Source organism: Pan paniscus, chromosome 6 (assembly GCF_029289425.2).
Source record: "Pan paniscus chromosome 6, NHGRI_mPanPan1-v2.0_pri, whole genome shotgun sequence".
Taxonomy (NCBI): Eukaryota; Metazoa; Chordata; class Mammalia; order Primates; family Hominidae; genus Pan; species Pan paniscus.
In genome coordinates this window covers 104,083,402-104,100,434 of record NC_073255.2, presented here as the reverse complement: position 1 = coordinate 104,100,434, position 17,033 = coordinate 104,083,402, and the positions used below count along the sequence as shown (strand labels likewise).

At 38.2% G+C, this 17,033-nt stretch overlaps 1 pseudogene; it reads left to right on the top strand.

Annotated features, from left to right (window-relative positions):
* The first annotated feature begins 10,553 nt into the window (after window positions 1-10,553).
* LOC100986590 (suppressor of cytokine signaling 5-like) lies at window positions 10,554-11,569 on the top strand (annotated as a pseudogene).
* Window positions 11,570-17,033: the final 5,464 nt, after the last annotated feature.

Here is a 17,033-nt window from a genome sequence, read left to right as displayed (position 1 = left end):
TGGGAACACTGTAGTTTGCCTTGGCACTTTCCTAATGGTGAAGAAAGGATATTTTAGATTTTAATAGAAACTAGTTTCTCGGCCGGCCTCAGTGGCTCACGCCTGTAATCCCAGCACTTTGGGAGACCGAGGCAGGTGGATCACGAGGTCAGGAGATCGAGACCATCCTGGCTAACATGGTGAAACCCCGTCTCTACTAAAAATACAAAAAATTAGCTGGGCCTGGTGAGGGGTGCCTGTATTCCCAGCTACTCGGGAGGCTGAGGCAGGAGAATGGCGTGAACCCGGGAGGCGGAGCTTGCAGTGAGCCAAGATAGCGCCATTGCACTCCAGCCTGGGCGACAGAGCGAGACTCTGCCTCAAAAAAAAAAAAAAAATCTAGTTTCTCATTGTTTTCTTCTATGATTAATATCAGTTTCCATTTAAGATACCTATACTCCAACGTCAGCAAGATATTTTGTTCCCCACTGTTGAATACATTATTAGTTTTGATCTATAGTTTATTTGCACTCCTGATAGCTTTTCTGTCCAAGCCCTAGTGGGAATTGCTGTAGTTAGTCATGTCTTGGTGGAACATATGGAAAGCCATGAACCCACCTGACTCATGGGCTATAGCTAATTGGGCATTAGATCAGGCCACTGGCAAGCCTAAAACTGACATAGAAAACAAACTCCATGTGGGGAGAAAATTTTTTGATACAAATCTATTCTCCTTCTAAAAAGCTCTTTGTTACCTATGTGGATTTATTATTTAAAAAATCCTCAATGCTGACTAGGGGAAATATAACCAATGAGCAGTTTGCACTTGTCAAATAAGTATGGAGATTCAATAAATTGTCTGCTTCTGCCCTAAAACAAGTAGATTTGTGATTGATTGACTCCTGGATTAACCATATGATGGCCCATTGAAACACAGACACCATCCTAGGTTGGGCCTGCTGGTATAGACTGCTACTGTTGTTAGAAGATTTTGAGATACCATGCAAAAGCTACCCTTCTTGCCAGAACCTTGTCAAGGGCAGATCTGAGTCTATGAGCCAAAAGGTTCTTAGGGCCTCTTATTCTATCCAGAGGGGTTCTCTGGGTTCTGAGTGCAGGGAACAGTTTCTCTGGGTTTAGCCTAGCCATCCTTGTAGGTTCTGCCACCATGCTCAGATATAAGATCACATTTGTTTTCTGTTTAGGATTTCTGAGCACATTGCATCTGATAAGACCCCAAGTTTGTGACCTAAGCTATACATTAGTAGGACAAATCATGAGATATAAGCTGGATTCTCTGTACTCCACATCAGCACAGGTTACACGGTGGTTGAGCATTCTAATGGACAATTAAAGAACATACTTAAACTGCTGATTTGTAGTGACAAGATGATCCTAGCCTGGATGTTCATTTCAGGTGAGCTGTTTGGAGCCTCAAAGCAGTGATTCCCTGAAAAGGAACTTCTCATTTGCAAAGTTGATCAAAATGTCTGCTCTCTTCTTTCAATTGTACATTCTTATTTGGCAGTTTTTGACGTTCAGTCTCCACAGGGGAACTCCTAATCATCTTCTGTCTTCTTAATGACTGTGGCAGCCCATCTGCAGTGGCCACTATGAAGATGCCAACTGCAGCAGGGCAGGTGTGCACAAGGCTACACATTCCTTGGAGCCGGTTGGAGCTGGGAACAGGTTGGAGCCCAGCTCCCTTTCGAGTTGGCAGAGTGGGAGCCTCCCACTCTTAGGCACAGCATAGCTGCCCAGACGTGGCTGTGGACCCAGGTATCCCTCCACTTCCAGGCCCTTGGAAGCCCCCATGCCCCTGCAGGCTCAGAAATGTCTGCTCCCACTGCCGGGCATCTCCTCACTCATGGTGCTCACTCCAATTTTGGAGCAAAGTTGTGGCCAGGCCAGGTTGCTGTAATGACCCAGCCAGGTGTGTGCATGCTTAGGGCAGTGCTGATACATTAGCTTCCTGCTGCCTCAGCCCCCTCTGGACTTTAAGTGCCAACAAGCATGGGAGTGAGGCTGAGGGAAGGGCTGAGGGCAGCTTGGCAGGGGCCTGCAGATGCCTCTTGGAATGGACAGCCTGGGCACTGTAGTTGACATGCAGATAGTGGCAGGAGGCAGACAGGCTCCTGGGTGGGAAGGGGCCGGTTCACAGTGAAGCTCCACCTTCAAGCCAGGGACTGCCTAAGGCATGAGGGCAGGGCTGTTAATTCTGAGTGGAGTCTGCGGTCCAGAGTGAGAACTCATGGTGCTTTTCCTGGGCCTGCCCATGGCTACCTATGGACCAATCAACATGCACTTTGTCCCTTCTGAAGCCAGTAAAAACCCCAGACTCAGCCAGACTCACAGAGATGTCAGCATGACCTCCCTGGAGATAGGAGCTACCCACTCCAGGTCTCCTCTCTGCTGAGGGCCACAGACATCAGGACAACCTGCCTGTAGAGAGGAGCCTCCTATTCCAGGTCTCCCCTCCACTGAGGGTTGCAGACATCAGGACAACCTGCCTGCAAATAGGAGCTACCCACTCTAGGTATCTTCTTTGTTGAGGGCTACAGGCTCGATGGGACAAGTCCTGCCTGTGGAAAGGAGCTACCCAAGTTGGATCTCCTCAGGGCTGTACTGTTGCTCAATAGAGCACTTATTTGGCTTGCTCACCCTTCAGTTTTCCACGTACCTCTTTCTTCCTAGATGTAGGACAAGATCTTGGGACCCACTGAATGGTGGAACTGAAAGAACTGTAACACAAATGGGACTGAAACACGTCCCCTGACCTCCTGCCCCCCATGCTCACCATGTTACAAGTGATGAGAAGGAGAGAAGAGCTGTGGCCCTTCAGGATGCCCAGACCTAAGGCCTCCCTTATCCAAGGCTGTGACACCCTCTTTGGGGCTCTGCAGTTCCTGGCATCTCCAAGCTTCTGGGCAACACAGTGTTTTCCAGAGCCTACAGTTGAAGCTGCTTAGGTATGCCTTGTCCAGATACAGCCTCCCACAGAGCCGGCACCTGTGCTGGCACCTGGAGCTGCCTACCACGCTGCAGCAGCTAGTGTGCCTGGCTGTGTGCAGTGGGCAGATCCCACGCTTGCTCACTCATGCACATCTCACTGTTACACACTGGGATCACCCTTGGCAGGCATAAGATTTAGGCCAGTAGCATGAGCCAAGCACAGCCTTCCAGGTTGAGTGGGTGGAGCAAGTCCAGTGGGCCCAAGCAAAACACAGGCAAGGGAGCCACCAGCCAAAGAGGCTTCCAGCTGGAAAAGTGACACCCTAAGGATCCTGTGACACTCTTTGACTATTTTTCTGAACACTCAAAGAGAGGGGAGAAGAAAATGACTGTTAAAGAGCAAGGGGTAGAGATTATGCAAGCCCATTTTAAAATATTTTAAAATTTTCAAATTTTGTGCTGAATAATTTTTAAACATAGTATATCTTCCTGGTTAAGCTATATAAAAATATTTTTTGGTTAAAATACTTTAGTCTCTCTTGCATACAATTCTTCCAGACAAAAGGTCTAAAGGAAAATAGGAGATGATTAAAAAGGGAAAAAATAATGAAGTTTTAATTACTAACTGCACCCACTGATACAACAGAAATAATAACCCTGGAAACTTAAAAGCACAGGAGTAAAAAAGGACATAAATAATATTTGTTTTCAGATTTGCAAATCTATGCAGACTGTAAAGAATCAGTGATTGCTAGAAAATTGGAAGGAGGTAGTTTGGGAGAAATATGTAAAGCACAGGATTTTTAGGGTGGTGAAACTATTCTATATGATACTGTATACATGTTCTGTACAGGTACACATGAATAGTAGTAAATAAAGATGGAAGGACTAAAGTGACTACCTAATATAAAAACAAATGGAATTTTAGACAAGGAATATTACCAGAGGCAAATGACATTTCATAGTAATTACAGGGTCAATATATCAGGAAAACATAATATTTGTATATGTGCATTCCCTAGATATATAAATAATAATAGAACCACAAAATAAGTGAAATATGATCTAGCAAGCTAAAGGGAAAAATTCATAAGTATAGTTGGAATCTTTAAAGCACTGTCAGACCAACTAGACAAAACCTTATTAAAGAATATGGAACACCTGATTGTCACTATTGATCATTATATCTGATAACATTTATAGAAGACTATTTCCAACACCCAGAGAATACAAATTCTTCTGAATTAAACATGGGACATTTACTGATATGTCTTGAACTATGCCATAAAACAAGTGTCATTCAAGCTCAAAGAGAACTCTTACATAGTATGTTCTCTGACCACAACAGAAGCAAATTAGAAATTAATTAGATACCTGATACAGTTTTGCTGTGTCCCCACCCAAATCTTATGTTGAATTATAGCTCCCATAATTTCCACATGTTGTGGGAGGGACCCAGTGGAAGATAATTGAATCAGGGGAGTGATTTCCCCTATACTGTTCTCATAGTAGTGAATCAGTCTCATGAGATCTGGTGGTTTTTATAGGGGGTTTCCCCGTTTGCTTGGTTTTTCATTTTCTCTTGCCTGCTGCCATGTAATATGTGCCTTTTGCTTTCTGCCATGATTGTGAACCTTCCCCAGGCATGTGGAACTGTGAGTCAATTTAACCTCTTTTTTTAAAAAAATTACCCAGTATTGTGTATGTCTATGCAGCATGAAAACAGGCTAATACTGTAAATTGCACCAATAAAGTGGGTTACTGCTTTAAAGATACTAAAAAATGTGGAATTAACTTTGGAACTAGTTAACAAGCAGAGGTTGGAACAGTTTGGAGGGCTCAGAAGAAAACAGGAAAATGTGGGAAAGTTTGGAACTTCCTAGAGACTTGTTGAGTGGATTTGACCAAAATGCTGATAATAATATGGAGAATAAAATTCAGGCTGAGGTGGTCTCACATGGAGATGAGGAACTTGTTGGGAAATGGAGTAAATGTGTCTCTTGCTATGTTTTAGCAAAGAGACTGGTGGCATTTTGCATCTGCCCTAGAGATTTGTGGAATTTTGAACTTGAGGGAAGTGATTTAAGGTATAAGGTAGAAGAAATTTCTAAGAAGCAAAGCATTCAAGAGGTGACCAAATGTTAAAAGCATTTGGTTTTAAAAGGAAAACAGAGCATAAAAGTTCAGAAAATTTGTAGCCTGATGATGCATTGGAAAAGAAAAACTCATTTTCCGAGGAGAAATTCAAGTTGGCTCTAGAAATTTGCATAAGTAATGAGGAACCAAATATTAATCACCAAGACAATGGGGAAACTTTCTCCAGTGCTTGTCATAGACCTTTACAGAAGCTCCTCCCATCACATGCCCAGAGGCTTAGTAGGAAAAACTGGTTTTGTGTGCCAGGCCCAGGGACCCCTACTGTGTGCAGCCTAGGGACTTGGTGCCCTGTGTCCCAGTGACTGTAGCCATGGCTAAAAGGTGCCAAGGTGCAGCTCAGGCCATGGCTTCAGAGGTTACAAGCCCCAAGCCTTGGAAGCTTCCATGTTGTGTTGAGCCTGTGGGTGCACAGAAGTCAAGAATTGAAGTTTGGGAACCTCTGCCTATATTTCAGAGGATATATGGAAACACCTGGATGTTCAGGCAGAAGTTTGCTGCAGGGGCAGGGCCCTCATGGAGAACCTCTTCTAGGGCAGTGAAAAAGGGAAATGTAGGATTGAAGCCCCCACACATAGTCCCCACTGGGGTACTGCCTAGTGAAGCTGTGAAAAGAGGGCCATGCTCCTCCAGACTCCAGAATATTAGATTCAGTGACGGTTTGCACCATGCACCTGCAAAAGCCACAGGCAGTCAGCATGAGTCCTTGAAAGCAGCTGGGAGGGAGACTGTACCATGCAGAGCCACAGGGGCAGAGCTTCCCAAGACAATGGGAACCCACCTCTTGCATGAGCTTGACCTGGCTGTGAGACATGGAGTCAAAGAGATCATTTTGGAGCTTTAAGATTTGACAGCCCTGCTTGAATTTTTACTTGCATGGGGCATGTAGCCCCTTTGTTTTGGCCAATTTCTCCCATTTGAAATGGCAGTATTTACCCAATGCCTGTATCCCCATTGTATCTGGGATGTAACTAACTTGCTTTTTATTTTACAGGCTCATAGGTGGAAGGGACTTGCCTTGTCTCTGATGAAACTTTGGACTGTGGACTTTTGAGTTAATGCTGAAATGAGTTAGGATTTTGAGGGACTGTTGGAAAGCCTGATTGGTTTTGAAATGTGAGGTCATGAGATTTGGGAGGGTCCAGAGTCAGAATGATATGGTTTGGCTGTGTCCCAACCCAAATCTCATCTTGCAATGTAACTCCCACAGTTCCCATATGTTGTGGGAGGAAACTGGTGGAAGGTATTGTCATGGGGCTGGGTCTTTCCCATGCTGTTCTCTGTTTTGTTGGAAAATGCAGATGGTAATCCCTGCTTTTTTCTGTTTTTCATGTGCTTTTTAGATTATCTCCATCCCTTTACTTTGAGCTTATAAGTGTCATTGCTTGTGAGATCAGTCTTTTGAAGACAGTGTACCATTAGGTCTTGCCTTCTTATCCAGCTTGTCACTCTGTGCCTTCTGATTGGGACATTCCGCCTGTTTACATTCAGGGTTAATATTGATGTGTGTGGATTTGATCCTTTCATCCTGTTGTTAGCTGGTTATTATGAAGACCTGTTTATGTGGTTGTTTTATAGGGTCACTGGTCTGTATTATTCAGTGTGTTTTTTCTAGTGGCTGGTAACCGTCTTTCCTTTTTAGTGTTTCCTTCAGGACCTCTTGTAAGGCAGGTCTGGTGGTAGTGAATTCCTTTAGCATCTGTTTATCTGAAAACGATCTATTTCTCCTTGGCTTATGAAGCTTAGTTTGGCTGGATATAAATTCTTGGTTGGAGTTTCTTTTCTTTGAGAATGCTGAACCTCTTCTGGTTTCTGTTGAAAGGTCCACTGTCAGCTTGATGGGGCTCCTTTGTAGGTGACCTACACTTTCCCTCTAGCTGCCTTTAACATTTTTTTCTTTCATTTTTAAGCTTGGATAATCTGATGACTATGTGTCTTAGAGATGGCCTTTTGTGTAGTATCTTGTAGGCATTCTCTACATTTCATGAATTTGAATGTTGACCACTCCAATGAGGTTGGGAAATTTTCACAGATGATATCCTGAAATATGTTATCCAAGTTGGTTGCTTTCTCTCCATCTTCTTTAGGGACACAAATAGATAATAGATTTGCTCTCTTTACATAATCCAATATTTCCTGAAGGGTTTCTTTGTTCATTTTGGTTATTTCCTTTATTTTTGTCTGACAGAGTTACTTCCTTGAACCAGTCTTCGAGCTCTGAAATTCTTTCCTTAGCTTAGTTTATTTTGCTCTTAACACTTGCAACTGCCTTATGAAATAGTTGTGTGTTTTCCAGTTCTATCAGATCAGTTTGGTTCTTTCTTATAATGGCTGTTTCATCTATCAGCTTATGTATCATTATTTTCTGAAGATTCCTTGAATTGAGTTTCAACTTTTTCCTGAATCTCAATGATCTTCATTCTTACTTATATTCTGAATTCTATTTCTCTCATTTCAGCCATTTCAACCCAGTTAAGAACTCTTGCTGGGGAGCTAATGTGGCTGTTTGGACAACAGGGGACATGCTGACCATTTGAGTTGCCAGAGTTCTTGAGCTGATTCCTTCTCATCTGTGTGGGTTGATGCTCCTTTAATGTGATATAATTTGAGTACCATCAGTTGACTTCTTTTCTGGTTGTTTCCAGGGGGCCAATACTTTGTACAGAGTCTCTATTTGTATCTGAGTTTTGGACAATGATTTCACAGGGTGGTATATTAGCAAAGTATTTTTGGTGTTAAAGTTTCGGTTGTGATCCAATAGATGGCTCATAAGCATAATGGCTAGTAGATAGGCTCTTGCTCAGCCATGTGGCTCCTCTCTATTTCCTCATGTTTGCAGCCATGCTCCCTCTCAGTGCTCTGAAAGTGTGGGCTCCTCCCCTGCTGAAGTGCTGACTGCAGATCTCAACTTGGCACTCCCAGGCTGCACACCACAGTCCTTGGGTGAACTCAGGCTTTGTTTCTTCCTCAGGTTAGAGGCAGCAGGGGAAGGGACTCTGGCAGTTGCTGTGGCAGAGGGCCTTCCACTAGTATCTTGGGGCTCTACCCCAGAAGAATGCAGAACTTCTTGGTGTATCAACCTAGAGTGGGATAGCTGTGATGTGGGCCCAAGCTGAGGGGCCCTGCCTGGTGATGACCAGGGGCATGGGGAGCTTGTTGGGGAGCAGAGTGATCTCTTCTCCTTAGGGCAGCTGTGACTTGCTTGAGGTGTTGTTAAAGCACTCCGGGTCTTTGCTCCTTACCCAGTCTGAGGCCAGCAAGGGCAATATCAATGCAGTGGTAGTGACAATGGAGTCTTTGGTTGCCTCTGGGAGCTCCACCTCAGAGAAATGTAGAGCCTCTGTTACTGGCAAAACAAAAAAAAACAAACAACAACAAAAAAAACCTCACTTTTAAATAACCCTTGGATCAAAGAAGACATCATAAGTAAAATTTGAAAATATTTTGAGTAAATCAGAATGAACATATTAAACATCAATGTTTGTGGGAGGGAACTAAAATGCTTAGATAAAAGTGTATAGATTTTTTATTCTTATAATAGAAAGGAAGAATGGCCTAAAACCAATTATCTGAATGTTCCATTTACAAAGCTAGAAAAGAACTAGTAAATTGAATGCAAAGTATGTAGAAGAAGAGAACTGATAAAGTTAAGAAAAGCAATCAATGACACAGGAAACGGACAAACAGTATATTAATACATAAAAATGTTTGTTCTTTTAAACTATTAACACAATTGACAAACCTGTAACAGGAGTGATTAAAAAATAGAGAAAGAGAAAGACAGGGAAAGGGTGGCAATTTTAAATTGTGAGTATAAATGAGGGGCTACCATTTCAAACCTAAAAGTATAAAATATTAAAAAATTTTAGGAACACCTTCATTCCAATAACTTTTTTTAAGTTTGAAAAATTATTCCGAACTCTGTCTCATTCTTAGTGTTTTAGGAAAACTAATTTAATATAAAATTGAGAAAAAGAAAATGTTTAGGTCAAACTCATCTAAAATTATTTTAGGAAAGAAGAAATAAATAATAGAATAACCTTCCTGTACACAATAAAAGTATAACTTAGATGCATGCTCACAAAGCAGGTAAATCCTGTAGTTTGCTATTTCCAAATGAGAATCTCAAAAAATGAGATAAGATTGCTTCAGAAAAAAATTAGTAAAAGAAAATTACATTTGTAAATGAAAAACTGGAAGAAACACAAAAATGAATAAGCACATTTATTTTAGGGCAAATATGTTTAAATATTTTTTGTTTTCACTTGCAAATGCTCCACATTTTAAATTAATTAAATCAAAACCAATGTATAATGGAAAAATTCAACGATGTCAAAAGTTTGTTTTTTTAAAAGTTATATTTGATAAGAGTTTTGATAATCTGTACAAAAAGAAATAACAGGGAGAGAAAAAATAACACAGGCTATAATTATTAGGATTGAATGGGGAACATCATGATAGATTTAAAGAGGAGATAATATGAAGTGGTTTTCAACTTCTTTTTTTTTTTTTTTTTTTTTTTTTTGAGACAGAATCTAGCTCGGTTGCCAGGCTGGAGTGCAGTGTGGTATGATCTCAGCTTACTGCCTCCCAGGTTCAAGAGATTCTCCCACCTCAGCCTCCTGAGTAGCTGGGATTACAGGCACTCGCCACTAAGCCTAGCTAATTTTTGTATTTTTAGTATAGACTGGGTTTCACCATGTTGGCCAGGATGGTCTCCATCTCCTGACCTCATGGTCTGCCCACCTTGACCTCCCAAAGAGCTGGGATTACAGGTGTGAGTCACTGCACCCGGCCTCGACTTCTATATTTGCTAATAAATTTGAAAACTAGAATGACTTGGACAAATTCTTTCAAAACAGTTTTTAAAGTGAGAGAAGAAGAAATATGCCAATAACTCTGTAAATTTCTAAACTGTGTGCCAAGTCACAATAAGATGACACCATGAACTCAGAATGGTGTCACAATATATTTAAAGTCACAGATATAGAAGATAAAAATATACAACTTTGTTTTTATCTATGTATCTATAAACAAATACAACTTTCACAGGAAAACTTAACAACTTTGTGACACTAGGGTTGACCGAGATTTAGGTGCCTCATGCAAAAAATATTAATCAGTAGAGAATTACAGAAAAAAATAATTATTTTTGTTTATAAACTGAACTACTAAGAGCATATAAGTCAATAGGCAAAGTGGAGAAATATGTTTTCAATAATATATTTGACATAATACTCATACACAGGATATTCGGACTCTACCTAGAAACAACAGAATAGAAAATCTGACAAATTTCTCTAATCATATAGTAAATATGGGTTAAAACCACCATGATATACAGATTGAACATTGCTATTCTAAAAATCCAAAATCCGAAATTCTCCTAAATAGAAACTCTTTGAGAACTGACATGACACCACAAGTGGAACATTCCACATCTGACACCTTTGCTTTCTGATGGTTTGATGTACACAAAATTTCTTTCATGTACAAAATTATTTAAAATATTGCAGTCAAACGTCCTTTCTCTAATAAAAATCTGTCTTTCTGAATTAATGCTTGAGAAATGTCCTTTTCCTACTGGTTCACATTTAGCCCAAAAATGGCATTTGATTCAACAGCATACAGCTCCTGTGAGTCCACATTCAACATTTTTGATACATTTAATCCATCTTTAGTTTCTACAGAAGACAAGATGGAGAAGATGGCTTAGTATTAAAGAAGTTGATTCCCCTCCTAATGCACAAATACATACATTTGAAGCTACTCCACAGGTTAACCCATTAGATAAACTGAGACCAAAGTTAATTCCTGGAATGACTGAAATAAGAGGAAACAGCTCTGCAGTCCTGCAAGCTAATTGTGACTTGGAAGAGGAGAGGACCACCCTGTGTTTGTAGTCATTGAGGGAGAAGCAGCGTCAGGTATCTGGAGACAGCCATGCCCACGTGACCAGATAGGGAGCATGGAAAGTCCACAGATTGATTACATACACTGCCTCCTGTCCTATTTGCTCTAGATTACAGGGAATCCCTGTTACTGTGGAGTGATGGACCTTTCCCAAGGGAAACCTAAAGGCAAATTTTGCTCATGGACTCTGAGCACAAGGACAGCCTCTTCTCTGAGCTTTTGCCATGACAGCAGATCCCTGCATACGCAAATTGAGCAGCGGATTCACAACTTTAGTTTTGATGTCCATGACTCGTGTGGATTTCACTTCTATACTGTAACAGAACTTTTAGAACTTTATAAAGATCCTAGGTCTTGCATGTTTTTTGGACTGTTGCTTGCTATATCTCTAGATGGGACTTCTCCTTTTAGCCTGCGATATATCTGCCATGTGGTAATCTGCAGGTGCACTATATACGATGGATTGATTGGATCCCTTTACCGTCAATGTTACAGGAATTTTTTAAAGTATCATTATAAACAAAAAGTTAGTATTCAGAAGTTAAAATGAGGACCAGTCAAGCCAACGTAAACTCTCCTGTCCTCAGAGGGTATTAACTAGGTCTGCTTTCATGTGGATGAGATAGCACACCTATAGCAACACACACATCAGTGGTGGGTTTTTTCATACAGTATGTAAACTTAGTGTTTGTATCTGTCAGATGCTGTTACTTATTCAGATCTGCTGTTACTTATTCAGATAAACGTGGTGCCTATTGAAACAACAGGATAGAACTACAAGTATTCAGTAAGACTACAAAAACATTTTGGTGATTTAGCTAACAGTTTTTAATGGCTGTAGTAATTCAGTGAGGCAACGCTGCGGCATTTGTTATGAAGAATTCTATTACTTTCTGAAGGACAAATGCTTAATATTGGATAAGTATTTCAGCATTGTGACTGTTTGAAATTACTTTGTCTGAGAGTTTTTCTATAATCTTCCAGAAGTAGTGATGTTTGTAGTTGCTATAATTCAAGCTTTGGGAGTCCAAAAAAATAAAAGACTGCCTTCCTTTTAAGAAAAAAAAAAAGGAAGTTACTGGCCACAAGGGCATAGTGCTGTTCAATTAAGTGTTGAAGTAGTTTATAGTTACACTGCTTTTCTCCTCTGCAAAAGGTACTGGTAAGTAAACCAGCTTTTCTGAATAGTCATTCTTAAAATTTCAGACTTACAATGTTAGTAGTAGAATTTTATTTAAAGGCCCTAAGTACTGATTTTTTAACGAGTGCTTTAATTTAAAACAAGTATTTGGAATAGCTGCTACAATGTATTCTTCCATGTCATTTTTTTTAAGTTGACATGCAGTCTAATTGTTGTTTCATAAAAACTGGATATTTTCCTATGCCCATAATTAGTTTGTGAACCATGAAGAAAATGAAACTAGAAGATTTCCGATAAAGTCAGAAAATAAGAACTTCAGTGGTTGGTGATGTTGAGATTATTGTTAAACTGTAATTAATAATTTGGATAGCAGTACTTATCTCTTTGTTGTAAACTCTCATAGCTGAATTAAGTATAATTTTTAGAATCTCAGTGCAGTTAATTCTTAGTGGGAAATCTGAAATCTAAAATTTAGATTTAAAAGGTACTGCATAAACATTATATCCATAAATTGCTTAGCTCCTTTTTATCATTTAGAATAATATGTATCATTAGTGGAGTGAACTGTTCTTGAAGTTATTTCAAGTTGTAGTGTTCACTTCTAAGTAAGAGAACTGAATGTACAGTTCTAGATATTTGGCAGTAAAATAGCCAAATCCATTCTTATGTCTTTTTGTGACTGTGCTCTGTACTACTGGTGAGTGCTACATAGTTTCTACACTAGCTGCTACAAAATGTGATTTTACATCCCTATGGTTATTGCCAAGGCTACAAAAAAAAGCATAGCTGTATTTGTATACAACACTAACCCTTTGACTAGTAATGCATGTTTCTGCTTGATGTGCCTTGTTACAGCTACTTTTTTGTGCTAATAAAGGATGTTTGGTGTTCTTGTAAAAAAATTGAAATAAATAAATAAATTTAAGTATGTAGAAATAGTATTGTCAAACTCAACATACATTGTAGGGATTAATGTCTAAATTTAACATTTTATTTGGAGAAGCAAAAACTGCAATTCAGAGCATACACGTAGATCTGGTGGTCTTTGATATGTCTGAAGAACAAAGAAAAAGTTAGGGTTTTATTAGGAAGATAAATATTGCGTATGGTTTTGAAAGAAAGCTCATGGGCACTAACGAATCTTTTTGGAGTCAGTAAACTCTGATTGGTGAGTGACGGTGATAGGTGATACTAATTTTAGAGTCATGGCAGGTGGTTTAACGCGCTACTAGGTAAAACTGGTCTTAAGGTTGCAGCAGACCGTTTCTGCAGCTGGCAGAGAATTCAGTTCTTGGAGCGGTGCTATATGCCCCAACTGACTTTCGATTCTGATTAATTGAGTATGACAAGAATGACTTGATTTGTAAAATTATCGTTCAGAGTGTGAAAAATATTTTCTCTATTCTTCTATGAGAAAGGATAAGTCAATATTCTGCAAAGTCTTGTTTGCTTTTATTATTCACCTACTTTATTTAAATTCAATTTGTCTGTAGGGTCTATATATTATAATTGAAATCTTGCTGTGTTCTTGATGGTTCATTGGGAAAAACAGGTGGTAACAAAGTGATTTCAACTTATTTGATTGTGTTTCACTTTATCCCTTTAGCCTGGGCATGCTTAATCAATTGTACAATATTAGGATGTGCTGCACTTGCTTACATATTCCTTTTTAATGGTGGTTTCTTGTTGACATTTTATCACATATATTAGATTACTCACTTTCTGGGATATTCTGCTCACTTTACATCTTGTAATACCTTTTGAGTTTCCATCAACACAGACTTTCCTAAGTGTTCTCTAATAGCGGTTAGTGAATATACATTTAATGACATTGGTTAAAGCAGGATAATAGAGGAACCCCTTACATAAAATATCCAGAAATATAGAAGGAACAGTGGTCCCTTAAAACCATCACATGATGATAGTTACTTTGTCTCATTTGTTCAGTCCAGAATTTACTATGTGAGCTCCTCATTGTAATGGGTTCTTAAGAGCTAGGTAGAATCTTCTAAACCAGTGTAAGAAATTTTAGCCATCTAAGTTATTCAGATTTTATGTTTATACTAAGCCTAATGTGCAGGTGTCAAAATAGCCAACAGGGAACCTATTTATTGGCCCATAAGTGTCAGAGAAGCATACTGGAATTGATAAAACAAAAGTAAAAAAAAATATGTAGGTGATACAGAGCTTAAACTTCATTGTACAGATCAGAACTGCTTCAATCTACATAATTTTAAGGTGTTTTATTTACTACAGGATTTCCAAAGACGGAAATAATAAATGAAGGGAGGTTGTTTCCTTTTTATGTTGCTTCATATTATTCCCACTGCAAAAAAATAGTGATATATGCACTTAACTACAATTTTTTAAAAGAGCCATAAATTGAAATGTCAACATCTCTCAATAATCATCGGCTGGGTGAATATAACTCTAAGGGCTGAATCTTGTTCAGTGTTTCATCTTCACTTGAGGCCTCATTTCCAGAGTATTATCATCCAATTTAATTGCAGACTTTTGTTTGCTGAATTTCTCAGTAATTTGTTTTAAAGATTACACCCATCAGGTGTTCTTATTTTTAGATACAGAACCTGATACCTTTTGTAATTTCAGAATTTAAGTTCAATGACTAGTGTTTTGAAATAATTCTGGAAATATAAGAAAAAGAAGAAAACAATCATGTGGGAATAAATATATACTTATTTTTATAATATTTGTGATACTTTGGGAAATTATTTTTATAATATCTGAGCTTTAAGAGCAGGAAAAGTAATGTATAGAAATACAAAAAAAATTAAAATGCTCACTCTAATACAGGAAGTGACAAACCTGCTTTCAGTACGTGCCAAAGTGGAAAAATAAATTACATGGCTATCATCTCTTTCAAGTTTGGACATTTTCTAAGTATTCTTCTGGAAATATTAAGGAAGCATATGAAAATGAAATAACGGGGAACAAAAACTTGTACTCATCACAGAAACGGTTGTATAAATTGTACCATTTCTTTATCAAGTAATTGCTTATTAAAACAAATGATCAAGTGCACTCAATAAATAAGACTTAATTTTCATGATTATAACTATTTATATGAGTATTGGTTATTAGTTAAATAGTCAGAAATTTGAAAATATTCTGACTTTCAAGGAATAAAAAAATTCAACAGTTGAAATGGTGAACAAAACCTGAAACAGGAATTAAGGCTTTTTGATTATATATGAACATACAAAATACCAATCAGCTCTATTGTTTTTGTCAAATTATTTTGCAATATATTATAATAAAAGATCAGCATATACCAAATGATGAGAATATAGAAAGAATATGAGAAAATTTTGTTTAACTTATCTAAATGTGTTGTAAAGCACTGGTTTAAAACAAAATCATAGTTAGGTTTCACACTGTTTATTTGCTTTCTCATCACCTTTACACTTGCGCTGCATAAAAAAATGCTTTAAACCAAGTGAGAGAGCAGGATTAGGAGAGTGGAAATAGTAACTTGGTAAAGATTCTTTAAATCTAGATCTGCAGCCTGCCAAGAATGCTGACCAAACCCTTTAGTACAGCACAGCTTGTGCTACTCAAATGAATAAAGAAAACATAAATAATAAAAGGAAAGCCAGCTTTTAAAAATCCAAAAAAAAAAAACCTTTCAATGAAACCCACAGTTTTTATGATCTTGAAAATACTTTGTCAGATTTTGTTTGCTTTATACTGCCAGTTTGCAAGATAATTAAATACTAAGTAATATGTTTTGCTAGCTCTTGGATACATCTAAATCAAATAAATAACTAGTAAACTTTACCTTCTACTAAAAATAGTTCCTGTTGTCGTTAGCCTTTAATCAACTCAGATTTTTCAGTTTTAGAGTCATTTTTAGGTTTACATGAAGCTGCTATTTGGCACTAGTTCTTAAAAGCAGCTGAAAACCCCAGAAGGTCATGTCACAAATCAAATGTATAGAAAAGCTGAATAAACCAATTGCCATCATCAGAAAGCTGATGTGTCACTCAAAATTATGTTTTTATTTCCAAGTGAAGGATTGCCTGTACCGATTCTAAGATTATATTGAAATTTTAAATTTTGGAACTTCTAACATTTAGAAAATGCATTCATGAAATTGTTTTCAAACTGTGCACCTGCATCATGGAAGGCGAGTTGAGGTTCTGACTATTGCTTATTGCCTCCAAAATGAAAAACATCGTTATTTTAATCCATGCGACATATTACACATCTATGTAAGTGTTCTTTCTTTTGTATTTATTTACTTATTTTTTATTATTATTTTTTTTTAGAGATGGGCCCTCACTATGTTACCCAGGCTGGACTCAAAGTCTGGGCCAGGGACTACAAATGCCCACCATCGTGCTGGTGCATGCATAGGTGTTCTTTCTGTCAAAGAAGGACTTTTAATCTAAAATAATATTAGAAAGATTTTAAATCTAAAATGTTATTACATATCTAATATCTAATTAGAATTGGAAAATAGTCGTTTAGCTGTCAAATTTTATTTGGCATAATTTATTTTGGCTTTAATAATGTAAAAATCTTATAAATGAAAACACCAGGACTTACAGTAGTATCAGTTGTCAGTCATTGTTTCATTTGGGTTCAGAGGCAGGACCCAATAGCTAAGACATGAAGATGTTTTCTCTTTTTAATATTACACTTGATAAAAATTACAGTGCTTCTTGATAACATATTTTAATTCATATCTTCAGGACTCTCTTGGGAAACCAAAAAGAAACATGGACATTTATGAAGTAAAAAAATGATAGTAACTGGCCAAAACTATAAATAGTATACATTTGGTGCTGATGATCAGTTTTGCAGTTTTCTTTTGAATAAATATATGTTATAAGAGATAACACTAATAAGCCATTTTTTAGAGTTTTCTGAA